The sequence below is a fragment of the Protopterus annectens genome, chromosome 3.part1, assembly GCF_019279795.1.
Source record: "Protopterus annectens isolate FY-2018-M chromosome 3.part1, PAN1.0, whole genome shotgun sequence".
Lineage (NCBI taxonomy): Eukaryota > Metazoa > Chordata > Ceratodontiformes > Protopteridae > Protopterus > Protopterus annectens.
Window position 1 is genome coordinate 900,447,455 of NC_056732.1, and position 16,122 is coordinate 900,463,576.

The window sequence follows — 16,122 nt, forward strand, 5'->3', positions numbered from 1 at the left end:
AAATATACATACATATATATATATATATATATATATATATATATATATATATATATATATACACTCAAACACATACAACATCAATTGATATATACCTAACAAACATATAAACAAATGTCCTCGTAGATATAACACATGTACATAAATAGGTTACACCGTAGCTAGTATGGATACACATAACAGACATGCAATTAAGGTAAATACACTGCTGCTCTCAAAACTACTGCCCGGAAAGTATCAGTGTGCCAGATCTGTAAGTCCTACACTTTAAACATGGATATAGGTGTCCTTTGCATGACTCCAAAAATAGTGAATCTATAAACGCACTGTCCTGTAATGATTGCTGCAAAGAAGTGTCATCCGCAACTACAATATAGCTGTACATGCAACAGTAGCTTGTGCAAGTGTAATAACACATGGGTTGACAGAATGTAAGACATATGCACCGACATGCAGAGAGTGGATAGTGCTTAGAAGTGTCGTCATAATTTATTATCGCTCACATTAAATATGTGTTATGACTACTGTGGAGGGGTGTCAGGTCTGGGAATCATGGGTATGCAATAATGGGCCTAAGTGCCTAGGTGTTGGATGGCACAGATTTATGAGGTCCACCCCATGGGAGTGATTAATATACCTATGTGGGTATAGCAGACGCCTCTAACTTCCTAAAATGAAAAACCCATCTACTGGATATCATGTAAATTATTGGGGGAAGACGTAGGGAGTTATATTAGTGTCGTGTAAGTGATTATCATGGATGTACATGCGTACGAATAAGACGGTAACCATACCTCTCAATCAGAATAAGACATCTGGACAAAGGCATTTTAAAATAAGTACAAATAGGGAATATCTCAAATATTCCTCTTATAAAGTCAGAGCATTGATAGAATAATGGATCAGTCAATAGTATGAATGTTTTGAGGGTTATTAATTGTAAACAACAAATGTCTGTCATTATTATCTAACCCCACAGTCCCAAATGACTTCCCACTAAATTACCAGAAAGGCACAATATTATTTAAAAAGGAACAAAATCAGACGTCTAAGTTCGGGACATTTACCCAAAATATGTACAGTTGAGAGGTATGAAGGTAACCCTGACCTAAATAAATGTACAGAACTAGTGCGATTAACTGGACAGGTGTGAAGAAAGACATGATGACAAATGACAAAACATGTATAAGTCAAAAGCATGTACCTCAACAAATCTGGATGAATACTAATGCCCTGTGATAGTCAATGTGGAAGGTTAATAGAAACAACATAAATGTGTCCCTCAGGGTGCTATGCAGTGTCCCTGAGACAGTGTTCAGTCTCCCACACACGCATGTGAGTTCTGGCACTGACGGAAAGCGCAAATACCGGCGAACACATAAGGTATATGATAGCAGAATATGTTTTGATCAGCACCTGTTGGCTTTTGTGAGGAACACAACACTCTGGGCAGGTGTGTCCTACAAAAGGAATGTAATGGCATCTGGCCTGTGATTTCTCCATATATTGTGTGTAGTGGTGTAATAAAATGACATATCTTGTATCAGAAACAGATACATGTTATAGGAAACAGTATCATCGACTATACCACTACAAGACAAATCTGAAGGTATGAAAAGTGCTGAAGTAGTCAGTTTAGTATTGACTGCAGTTATGTGTGGACTTGTCAAATGTCACAGCTGTACATATAGTTCCTACAGGGCTGTCACCTCTACAAATGATGAAAGTGGGAGGTGCTCTGTAGAAATGACAGACGTAGCAGGTCAAAACATATGTACAGCCATGCTTACTCCACAAATAGACATATTAGCACACATCAAAGCTTAGGCCAGGATTCACAACGCTTTGGTCGGTGTACGAGTAGAGTAAGAGTAGAGCAAGGCAAGATATCCGCCGAGCTATTCAGCAATATCCTGTTGGGGCGTGTAACACAGCCCCTCAAACGAATGTTGCACGGACAATGTTAGGATATGCAAATGAACCCATTTGTAGGTGAAAGCTATGCAAATGATGTAAAATATGAGATACATGAAACAGTAAGCTGTCCGTGCAAGAGTAGAGGTATGTGCAGAAATGTACACAGATGTTAACCGAGTAACGTTCTGCAAGTAGCTAAACGGAGCAATGTCATCTACAAATAAAGGATGGTTTAGTTGAAGAAGCATGCCAATGGCCAAATATAAGGCCAGTGGCATGTATTCCCATTGGAAATTAATAAAACTCTAGTTGTCCTCCCCGATCTCCGAGTACGTGCTGTGCATACAAAACAAGACAAATATGTAAAATATACATACAAATTATAATGTCAGTTAAAAGTAATTGCATCATGCAGGTGAATGGCAAGCTGAAGACAACATGGCTACTGAGTAGTGGTTGCTATGTGTGGAAGCGCACACTCAGAGATGTAACCAAGCATTAGTAGGCAATCCTATGCAATTGAGGCTGAGGATAGTGAAGCACAATTTGTCATGCCATATGGGCCAAGCCTCTACAGTGCAAGAGTAGGTTAAGGGGACTATCAGCGTAGAAGATAGGTGACATCATGAGTGTGTATGTATAAAACACTGTAATCTTATTGGAGCAGTGTGTCACATGTCTGCTGTCAGTGACTCATCAGTGGAAGAGGCGTGTTATGATTTATCCTAGGTAAAGTCAGTAAACTGATGGTGTACGCCATGGATATCACTGAAGTTCCTTGCAAACCTGGTGAAGTGTGTTTGCGCCCGTGCAAGCCTGTAAGCCCGAATAAGCATGTGTGCATGTGTGTCAGCCTGTGTGCGCGACTTGAAGAACGAGTAAGCTACTGTAAGATTGTTGAAGCCCGTGTAATGTTGTGTAAGCCAGTGTAAGTGTTTGTACGCATGTATAAGCCTGTGTGCGCACGTGGAAGCGGATATGCACTTCACTGTGCTCCTATGCACGGCGCCGCTCACTGTGGACACAAACAGTGAAAAGGAAGGTAAACAAATAGCAGTAAGTTAACCAAGGAGAACTACAACAGCTAGCAGGTGAAAACAATCAGACTGAGTATATTACACAGCTAGTACAGTAGGCCAGCACAGCACAGCACGTACAACTCTGCAAACTGTAGTCCACCATGTTTTTCTCAGACACACTGCAACACTGTAGTATACTAAGAGAAGTGCAAACTGTAAAAGCTTAACTGAGACAACATAATGTTAGGGGCTGCCATTGCTATTATACGTCAACATATGCAACATGTGGAGGGTTGTGCCAATGTGAATGCTGCTCAGCATCACACAGTGAGTAGACGGAGAGGAGTGTGCAGGCACAGGGTAACCTACCAGGGGCTATATGAGCTGGAGATAGTAGAGTGCTATAGAGTGGACAGAGACCTCCTGCAGGAGATTGTGGATCTGTGCAGGCCATGTCTCACACACAGAACCAACAGAGGGAAACCTATCCCAGTGGAAACCAAGGTATGTGTTGCCCTAAGGATACCAGAAACAGGTACCTTCCAGAGATCAACTGGTGATATGATGTGGATTTTACAAACATCAGCATGCATGGTACTGCACCAGTTCATGAACGCCATGTCAGCACATGTCAGTGATGATGTATATATCCCCAATTCCCGTAAGGTATTGGGCAGCAATATGTATCGTTTCCACACAATAGTGGAATACCCTAAGTACTGTGTGCAATACACTGCATGTACATATGCATCAAAGCACCAGCCAGTGAGTGTGGTAGGGCCTACATCATCCACAAAGGCTTCCCCTCCATGAAGTGGCGGTTTGTGTGTGATGGCCAGCCCGTAATAATGAATGTGCATGCTGGATGCCCTTGAAGCTGCAATGCTTCCGATATGTGACATCTGACGCAGCTGTACAAAACATTTGGCAATGGGAACAACCCTCATGGTCACCTAGTGGGGGATGCCGGATGTGCAGTTCAACTGTGGCTGATGACACACATCAGAAATGCACACACACATGAACAGGAATGCCATAATGAGGCACACGCACATACAGAAACCTTACTCTAGCATGTGTTTGTGTCACTCAAGTCACAGTTCTGGTGCCTGGACACATCTGGCGGAGCATTACCTCACTTGTCAACTACATGTATCAGAATTGTCTGTGGCCTAGGTCATCTGTGTCACACACACACACACACACACACACACACACACACACACACACAACAGTTTATATACATAGTGTGAGTGACTGTTCATGTATGTGTAATACTGCAGAACAGTAAAGTATGTCAATAATGGACATTCATCATAGTTGTACAGCCACCTTGGAGGATATGCATGCAGAACTCTCATTGCATATGTGATACAGTGATGTACTTCACAATACCATTGTAAATGCAAATATCAAATAACAAATGACATGGCACATATCTATATGTACACATTGTTACCCATTATACATATTGGAGTATAATACCTATGTGTTACTGTTGGTAAAGTATATGTAGTAAATGTGGATAACTGACTCTGTTTAGTCTTATAAGTGTACAGCATGGGTTGGATAGCACATATCTATCTGTATGATACCCTTGTGTAGACTAACTGTGTCATGTGCTGAATGCATTCTAGGCCACAGTATGAATTCCCAGATGTGGACAGGAATATCCCTATTGTCTTTGCTTGTAACTAACATGGCTACATGTCAAACAGTAATGGTCCCAGCAATGTGTGGCGGTCAATACCAGTGTGAACTGATATAGTATAGTACATGTAGGATCCACATGCTACTGTGTGTCCTACATGTGTGGGTCAGTTGTGAAGATATCATATAACAATTGGATATTCAGACTGTTGAGGTTGTGTCTACTACCATAATGCAAAACTATGACAGATAGTAACAGTATCACCCACAGCACCGTGTAAAACCATATCAATCACACATGTGTAGACAAGTACAAAAATATATGTAGTATAATGCATACTGGCCACCAATAGAAAGTATGACGTGTTAACAGTGTGAAATACAGGACATGTCACCATTCCAATGTGTCCACTATACATGTAGATGCAGACAGTGCACCTTCACCATGTTCACATATAGATACATGTAAATCTGTGCTACACACATCTCACACGTACTGCCCACTCTGTAACACATGCTGCCAATACTACACGTCAGTCAAATGGCACATGGATGGATAATACATCTTCAGAATTAACAGTGCTGTACACTATACTACATTGATGATCATAGCTGGAATGTATCATGCCTGCTTACATACACCTAGAAGGAAATCACACTTTGTGTTAACAACATTGTAACATTATTACAGTGCTATGAAGCCACCCTGTGCATCAGCACCATGTTAGTCTGTACCTGCATCAATGTTACACATTACAAGAGGTGGCACAGGTGTCATCATATGCACAGGGTATGTAGTTTCTTTTCCAGAGCCTGTCAGTGAACCAGCCAATCAACATGTATGCATTTGTGTGTGTGTGAGGGACAACAGGTTTTGCATGGCCCAATGTTGATGCAATGTGTGTGTGTATGTGTTATCCCTAGCTGTTTGTTTTATGTGTGTCTCTGCATGTACACTGTTTCAGCATGTGTCAGCCATATACTGGAGGTTGTGGGACAGTCACAGACTGTACATGCCAGGCTGTACAGATTGTCATTCCTGGCCATGGACACCCTTCCATGCATTCAACCATAGTCCAGTCCTGCACCTGGCAATGTATACACATACATACATGGGATCTGTATCACAACCTGTGGATAAACGGGTGTCAGTAATGTTAACCTGATTTGCATAGTATTGCCATGTAATACATAGGTATATGAGCAATAGTCATCCTCCAACGTAATAACCACTGCTGACTGCTGCTGGGATGTGCACATGACTGTTTAAAGGTGCTGTACTATCATTGTTTTCAATGTCCCTGGTAATACCCAGCAACAAAATAACTGGTCACTACACAACTATAACCCAGGATCACTACAGCACACAGTATGTGTACTATCACAGAGCCATATCGCATTCAGATACATTCAAGGTGAACATGTACAGAAGATGCAGCACATTCAATAGTGCTAATATCCACATACATATTACAAAGATATATATACATGTACACACACACACACACACACACACACACACACACACACACACACACACACACACTTGGAAGGGCTGGGAGTTGAACATACACCTACCTACTCTAACACACTGCAGCATTACGCATTTACAGGACACGCTATGGAGATTACTGAACACAGCACTCCCAGAGGCATACTTCTAGGTGGGTGACATCATCCGCAAAGGCAAAGACGCCGATAGGAATGTATGTGTTGTGAGGCATCTAAAAGCATTACTGTGTCCCCAGGCAACTGGAAACACACACACACACACACAAACTTGGAAGGGTTGGGAGTTGAACATACACCTACCTACTCTAACACACTACAGCATTATGCATTTACAGAACGCGCTACCGAGATTACTGAACACAGCACTCCCAGAGGCATACTTCTAGGTGGGTGACATAATCTGCAAAGACGCCGATAGAGAATGTATGTGTTGAGAGGCATCTAAAAGCATTACTGTGTCCCCAGGCAGCTGGAAACATGGACACACACACACACTTGGAAGGGCCGGGAGTTGAACATACACCTACCTACTCTAACACACTACAGCATTACGCATTTACAGAACGCGCTACCGAGATTTCTGAACATGGCACTCCCAGAGGCATACTTCTAGGTGGGTGACATCATCCGCAAAGGCAAAGACGCCGATAGGGAATATATGTGTTCTGAGGCATCTAAAAGCATTACTGTATCCCCAGGCAGCTGGAAACACACACACACTTGGAAGGGCCGGGAGTTGAACATACACCTACCTACTCTAACACACTACAGCATTACGCATTTACAGAACCCGCTACCGAGATTACTGAACACAGCACTCCCAGAGGCATACTTCTAGGTGGGTGACATCATCCGCAAAGGCAAAGACGCCGATAGGGAATGTATGTGTTGTGAGACATCTAAAAGCATTACTGTGTCCCCAGGCAGCTGGAAACACACACACACACACACACACACACACACACACACACACACACAAACTTGGAAGGGCCGGGACTTGAACATACACCTACCTACTCTAACACACAACAGCATTACACATTTACAGAACGCGCTACCGAGATTACTGAACACAGCACTCCCAGAGGCATACTTCTAGGTGGGTGACATCATCCGCAAAGGCAAAGACGCCGATAGGGAATGTATGTGTTGTGAGGCATCTAAAAGCATTACTGTGTCCCCAGGCAGCTGGAAACACAAACACACTTGGAAGGGCCGGGAGTTGAACATACAACTACCTACTCTAACACACTACAGCATTACGCATTTACAGAACGCGCTACCGAGATTACTGAACACAGTACTCCCAGAGGCATACTTCTAGGTGGGTGACATCATCCGCAAAGGCAAAGACGCCGATAGGGAATGTATGTGTTGTGAGGCATCTAAAAGCAGTACTGTGTCCCCAGGCAGCTGGAAACACACACACACACACACACACACACACACACACACACACACACAAACTTGGAAGGGCCAGGAGTTGAACATACACCTACCTATTCTAACACACTACAGCATTATGCATTTACAGAATGCGCTACCGAGATTACTGAACACAGCACTCCCAGAGGCATACTTCTTGGTGGGTGACATCATCCGCAAAGGCAAAGACGCCGATAGGGAATGTATGTGTTGTGAGGCATCTAAAAGCATTACTCTGTCCCCAGAAAGCTGGAAACACACACACACACACACACTTGAAAGGGCCGGGAGTTGAACATACACCTGCCTACTCTAACACACTACAGCATTACGCATTTACAGAACGCGCTACCGAGATTACTGAACACAGCACTCCCAGAGGCATACTTCTAGGTGGGTGACATCTTCCGCAAAGGCAAAGACGCCGATAGGGAATGTATGTGTTGTGAGGCATCTAAAATCATTACTGTGTCCCCAGGCAGCTGGAAACACACACACACACGCACACACTTGGAAGGGCCGGGAGTTGAACATACACCTACCTACTCTAACACACTACAGCATTACGCATTTACAGAAAGCGCTACCAAGATTACTGAACACAGCACTCCCAGAGGCATACTTCTAGGTGGGTGACATCATCCACAAAGGCAAAGACGCCGATAGGGAATGTATGTGTTGTGAGGCATCAAAAAGCATTACTGTGTCCCCAGGCAGCTGGAAACACACACACGCACACACACACACACACACACTTGGAAGGGCCGGGAGTTGAACATACACCTACCTACTCTAACACACTACTGCATTACACATTTACAGAACGCGCTACCGAGAATACCAAACACAGCACTCCCAGAGGCATACTTCTAGGTGGGTGACATCATTTGCAAAGGCAAAGACACCGATAGGGAATGTATGTGTTGTGAGGCATCTAGAATCATTACTGTGTCCCCAGGCAGCTGGAAACACTCACACACACACACACACACACACACACACACACACACACACACTTGGAAGGGCCGGGAGTTGAACATACACCTACCTACTTTAACACACTACAGCATTACGCATTTACAGAACACGCTACCGAGAATACCGAACACAGCACTCCCAGAGGCATACTTCTAGGTGGGTGACATCATCCACAAAGGCAAAGACGCCGATAGGGAATGTATGTGTTGTGAGGCATCTAAAAGCATTACTGTGTCCCCCGGCATCTGGAAACACACACACACACAAACTTGGAAGGGCTGGGAGTTGAACATACACCTACCTACTCTAACACACTACAGCATTACGCATTTACAGAACGCGCTACCGAGATTACTGAACACAGCACTCGCAGAGGCATACTTCTAGGTGGGTGACATCATCCGCAAAGGCAAAGATGTCGATAGGGAATGTTTAGAGAGTGAGCGTTCTGAAAGCATATTACTGTCCCAAGGTAGACGTACACAAACACGGCAGTGCTGTCATCGGGCCAACTAAATAGCTATGGAGCACTACAACACTAAATAGATACGGGATGCACCACAGACAGTACACCCTTCGAAAGAGCAACCATTGTGTTCAATGTAGGCATCCATCGTGACATTGAAATTGGACATCTGTTGCCTGGATGACCACCATGGCTATACAGGATGTCAATGGCCATGCCCACACGCTTAGTATCACATGTCTGTTTGGAATGTACTGTGTGTCCATCTACACATCAGCATACTGGGCATGCTCACACACTTAGCAGTTGCGAAGGGCCATCTTGCATGCACACGGATTCTAATCAAGGAAGGGCGCAGTGTGGAATGTACTGTGTGTCCATCTACACAACGGCATACTGGGCATGCTCACACACTTAGCAATTGCAAAGGGCCATCTTGCATGCACATGGAGTCTAATCACAGAAGGGCGCAGTGTGGAATGTACTGTGTGTCCATCTACACAACAGAGTACTGGGCATGCTCACACAGCTGTTGCAAAGGGCCATCTTGCATGCACACGGACTCTAATCACGGAAGGGCGCAGTGTGGAATGTACTGTGTGTCCATCTACACAATGGCATACTGGGCATGCTTGCACACTTAGCAGTTGCAAAGGGCCATCTTGCATGCACATGGACTCTAACCACGGAAGGGCGCAGTGTGGAATGTACTGTGTGTCCATCTACACAACGGCGTACTGGGCATGCTCACACACGTAGCAGTTGCAAAGGGCCAACTTGCATGCACACAGAGTCTAATCATGGAAGGGCGCAGTGTGGAATGTACTGTGTGTCCATCTACACAACGGTGTACTGGGCATGCTCACACACTTAGCTGTTGCAAAGATCCATCTTGCATGCAGATGAAGTGTACACACAGAAGGGCACAGTAAGGTATAACTGTCCTCACGCACAGGGCGGTCACACATGCAGTGGCCTGTACACACACAGCTGCCATCAGAGCTGTCACAGGTGCAGGTCACACATGTACACACTGCAGTGTACACTGTAGCTGTCAAGTCAGCACCATTTAATCGGTGCAGCACTACACAGCCTTATGGGCCCACAACACCATGTGACACCTGACCACTGAGCTGTACAGCGGTGTACACCAGATGTGCAGAGTACACATGTACCAACAGGGATCCAACAGGTGTTATGCATTGCAATGATACCAGTATACATGAACAGGTCGGCTCAAGACATACCATGACCCTTACACAGCTGTGACACCTGACTGTTGCTGTACACCAATGAACACACATCTGGGTATGTCATACATGTGATTGTGTGGATGTGTGCATGGACTGCACACACAACACATACATACATAGCCTTTGATGTACCTCGTGCATAACACTGGCCTAATCAATGCTACACACGCGAATGGAAGGTGGGCCCATGTCTGTTGAATGCTCACACTACAGGGGGTAGCTGTGTTGACTGGGACACATACCCTTGTACTGGTCGCCTGTGACACCCGTGATATCATACCACAGTCCATGTGTTATGTATGTCAACACACATGTCCAACAATAGCAATGCATACAAACATGGCAACAGGAGACACATGTGACATCTGTACTGTGCATGCAGCAAACATGCATGTGCAATGGCCGATGTCCGTAACATAGTTGCACCTACCTACGACATGCAGACGCAATGCAGACCCATCATTGACACCTGTATATGGTGACATACAAACAGCACGTATGGAGGGATGTGTGTACATAACGTGGTGAACCACCTGTCTAGATGTATGTGTGCAGGGGGTGGCTCACGGTTGTGTCACACACCATCCTATCATGCCATGTGCAAACAGTACACTATGTCGCTGTTACGTGATGGTGCTGACAGAATGCATACACAGCGGTCAGGTGTTAACAACTATATGCCACATGGCACCTGTAACACCTACAACCTCCTGTGTGCATTTAGCAGCACATTTGCCAGATATAGCGTTGGTACACATAATGCAATCAATGCCACTGCATGTCTATCAAACGTGTCATCATATGGCAGGTGTATCATTCCCAGCACTGCCATGTGTGTCCGAATGTGTGACCAGGGATGCCACATATCGCGGGGAATATGTCCCAGTTGCTACACATCCCTGTACACCATTGTAGAGATCTGTACATACGTCAGTGTGGGAAGCATGACGTCGGCCGGTGAGGTGCATCACACACGTCGGCTGTCCGTATACACATGTCTGGTCACTACAGTGTGTGTGTGTGTGTATGTATGACTGGTGCTTGGTGTGAGGTTGTATGCTAATATACGGTGGGAAATGATCACTAACCCCACGTGGTGACTAACCCGTAATGGTGATGCATTGCACAACCCTGTTGATGCCATAGGTCCCAACCATACTGGCTACCTGTTCATGTCTCTTCTCTGTGACACTTTGTGTGGGTGCATAGTACTGTGAGGGTGATGACCACACAGGCAAGGGTCCCCACCTGCACACTATGGGGTATGCGTTATAGTGGTGTACACCCCGTGAATGCGGCCATGGTCCCGTACTGTTACAGGATCCTACTGCTGCCCAGTGTGGCCTCCAGCTACCAAGTGACACCTCACATCATCATTGGCCAGGCCGCTGTGTACAACCCCTGCACCATGTCACCATACCTGTAATGTGTCCTGCTATGTATGTCACGTCTCTGTCCAGTGTAGCCTGTGGCACCGACCACATGCGTCAGGTGCAGTATATGTGAGGACATCTGTGTCATGTTGGTGTGTCCAACAGTCAGGTTGAGGGTACATGTAGCATGCTGATATTGCCAGACGTGCCTGTGAGTAATCCACAGTTACACGTGGGGGACTGCAAACACTGCTACCTGTAGTCATATGCAAGTACACCATAGGAGGGAACCAGGGTATCACAACCAACATGGTGCTACAGATGTAACCGAGACACATACCGTGAACACATCACAATGCATGCTGCACCTGCACTACATGGTATGACTTGTGCATTCGACAGTACACAACCTATGTCACATACACTTCTCTCAGTATTCACACAGAAACACTGCAACATACACATCCCTCACTATGCATACACAGGTAATATTACATACACCTCTCACTATGCTGTTCACCCTGTGCATCAGAATATTTGTGCATAACCCTGCACTGATGGTGTGGATGACAGGGATGCTGCACAGGCTTCATCATATGCATAGGGTGATATGTTTGCCAGTGGCATAGGCTGCATCAATGAATAAAATCATGTGTGTGTGTAAGGGACGGTGAATTGACTGGACATGTCTGTGCTGAATGCATGTGGATGTTGTGGAGCCCTACAGTTGTGTTTGCTGTGTGCGTGTATGTGTGTACACAGTTCTGCCATTTGTGAGGCCTACACGGGGTATAATTGACAGCCCCAGATTGTACAGAGCAGGTTGTACAGCTCACTGTGTCCGTCCACGGCCACGTGACCTGTGCCTGCCTGGGGTTGCACGGGCACTACCAGGTGGGGTACAGAGTGGCTACTGTCTGACGACACACGTCCGCTGGAACCGTGTCCCCGCTGAGACTGTCCAGGGCCATGTCCACATGGCCTGCTGTGTCCTGGTGTTGACAGTGCAGCACCAGCTGCACTGCTACTGCTACTGGCACTATGGGAGCAGGCATGTGAGGTGGCATGCTCACGTCGACCTACACTAGGTAGTGTTGCTGGCCTACGTTCACGTGGCCTACGCCTCACTCCTACCAGGTGTTCCAGCACAGACAGCTCCCGCTCGTGGATTGCCATGCCTCGGTCAAGGATTCCGACCATTTCACCTAATCGCCTATCCAGAACATTAGCAATCTGCTGTTGAGCATTTGCCAATGCCTGGATGTTGTCATTTAGGGTATGGATAGCAGCCCTCTGCAGCCTCTGCCCTTCTCTGTTCTGCCGTTCAGCATGTGCCTGTGCCGCCATTACAGTCTGGAACATGCATCTGTTGATACCAGCTGCTGTGCTCTGTCCTGCAGGTGCATGTCTGCCAGAGGTCCTCCTATGAGCAGCACCGGCCACATGCCTGTGTGGCACATCTGCAGTCATTACACTGACACCATGGTGTGTATACACACCTTCTGTAGCCACCACACGTTCCTGTTCCATGCTAACAGACACTGACTCTCCTTCCTCTATGGCCACTGGTGATGCGGTTTGTGTTGGCAGCTGAACTGTGTGCGGGGAAGAGGGAGACATAGCTGGGATGGTAACCATTGGCACAGATTCAGCCCCTGATAACCCTGCCTGTACGTCATGCATGTGTTCATCACCGCTGGTATCTGTGGGGACACTAACATCAGATGGACCGCAGGTGGGTAACGCACCTACATCACCTGTGAATGCAAAGAAATAATGTAAAGTACAATAGACACAGACACACACACACACACAGACACACACAGACACACACACACACACAAACACACGCAAACACAGTTACACACACAAACACAGACACACACGCACACACACACACACACACACACACACACACACACACACACACACACACACACACACACACAGACACACACAGACACACCATGCATGTGATTTTTCAGATGGCATGCAGCATGCCTACGATACAGCAGAGGGCATGCAGCTCAGACAATAATAGTGTAAGTAAGCATACCTCCCTGGGGTGCACACAACAGCAAGCAGGTGTCATATCTGTAGCCATGCAGTTCACACAATCATGGTAGTATGCATGCATCCCCATGATACACCATGTGGCCCAGAACAGGATAACAGTACACATGGCTGATGTGACCTTGACATGTAATCTGCTGACGTGCATTAACATGCATACATGTTTGACACAATGGTGTTGTGGCACATGTACAGCATCATAATGGGCTTCACATTGCAGTGCTGTGTGTATGCCCTACAGATAGAATGCATGTTTAGCAAATGTGCATGAGCATGGGGGGGTAGTGTGAGCCGTCTACATTGCTATACAATGTGAAGTACAGACACTGTGCCATTGCATGGCAACATGAGGCATCTATGTTGCTGTAGAATGCATAATATGTACACATTGCATAGCCATAACTGCAATATAGTCGTGATGTTCAACAGATCGTATATGGTAGACTTCAGTGACACCTCCAGTAGCTGTGCACAGGCTTTTAGGTTGTCCAGTGTACCACATCAACTATATAATCGGTCAACTAAGGCTATAATTGGACCATGTGTGGACAATGTGCAACAGGGTGTATACACATTCCAAGTACTGTGTGGCTACATGTCTCTGGCCATCCCCCACAGCCATGTGTGCACATGTGTTGGCCAGTTGTGTGTGATGGGCATCTTTTCCACATGTCTGTGTTGTCCCATATGACATACACCCATAGATGTTAGATATGTCACATTCCACAGGGCTATGCAGACAACGGGTTGTATGTTTGGTATGTGGGGTATAGGTCATGCAATACTGTGACAATATTGTAGACAGAACACTACATGTCTGGGACATGTCAGGTGGCACACCACAATGTGTGCACCCAATGCAGGGGCATATGACACAATGGTGACACCTGTGGGCTTCCCATATCACAGCTCACTGTGTGGTACTGTGTGCGTACCACGCATGTTGTTCCAATGCATACTACATATGTCTCCATTGTAGAACACCTCCACCGTTGTGTGCACCGCTGACCACACATGTTGCAATGACAAGTACTGTGGTTTCAAGTTGGTGTATCATTACGTTTGTATATATTGCACATGGGTGGCGTGTGTGAATGAAGGGTGGGACATGTCAGGTGGCACACCACAATGTGTGCACCCAATGCAGGGGCATATGACACAATGGTGACACCTGTGGGCTTCCCATATCACAGCTCACTGTGTGGTACTGTGTGCGTACCACGCATGTTGTTCCAATGCATACTACATATGTCTCCATTGTAGAACACCTCCACCGTTGTGTGCACCGCTGACCACACATGTTGCAATGACAAGTACTGTGGTTTCAAGTTGGTGTATCATTACGTTTGTATATATTGCACATGGGTGGCGTGTGTGAATGAAGGGTGGTGCAATCTGCATATCATGACTGGAACAAACATCAGGTGTGCAAGTGTTAACTGGCCACATGGCAAATAGATCTACACTGTAACATGCCTAATACTGATGACAGTCTCACCTGCAACGGACCCATGTCTGTGCGGCATGCCAGAGGTACCTGTACAGGGGTGACACACCAGTATGAACATTATCCATGACTGTATGACAGCCACATGTTGCACTGTGCATGTGATCACATTCACCTGTGTAATAGCATATAGTATGCACATGTGTGCATACACAACGTAGCATACTGTAGTATGCAGCATGTGTGTCCACATACCTTGCATATGTTGTGTGACAGTGACACATGCAACTACATAGGATATAATAGCCATATGTGCAGTACTGACTTACCAGGCAACTCCAGGCTCATTGGTTGGGAGACACCCACCTCCACGATGGCAGCTAGTGTTTTTGGATGCTGTTCCCTGGGTGTCTCCAGACTGGCCAGTAGCTCCTCAGTGTGTGTGAGTTGGGGCTGGGTTGGTGGCCCAACACCTGTTCCACCTTGTTCCCTGGTGATTGCAGTGGCACACTGTTTTGCATGTCGTATCAGATCCGTGCAATGTCTGCGCACCTGCTGGTATGTGCGGTTATGGCCACCCACATCGTTCACCCTCCTGCATAGATCCTGCCACAGGTCATCCCGCTTCTGGGCATGCTGTGGCACATGGCTGAACAACAAGTTATAGTTGTCATGGAGCTGTGGGATGAGGACATCATCCTCCTAGAGGGTGTATGCTGGAAGGCGTGTACGGGGCATTATCTGTAAGACATAATGATGGTGACAGGTCACAGTTTCAGAGATGTACAGAGATACTGCTGCACATACATTTCTATGTGATCTACTACATCTGCACAGTTATCTTTGCAAAGCATCATAACACTGACATGACTGACGTGTTTGTGTCACACATATCACACCCATTATGCATTGGATATCATCACCATATATGTGTGTCACCTCATTACAGTGATCATACTCCATGTAAATGCTGTCTTGCTGTGGGCATGTCTATTTGCCTGCACTTGTG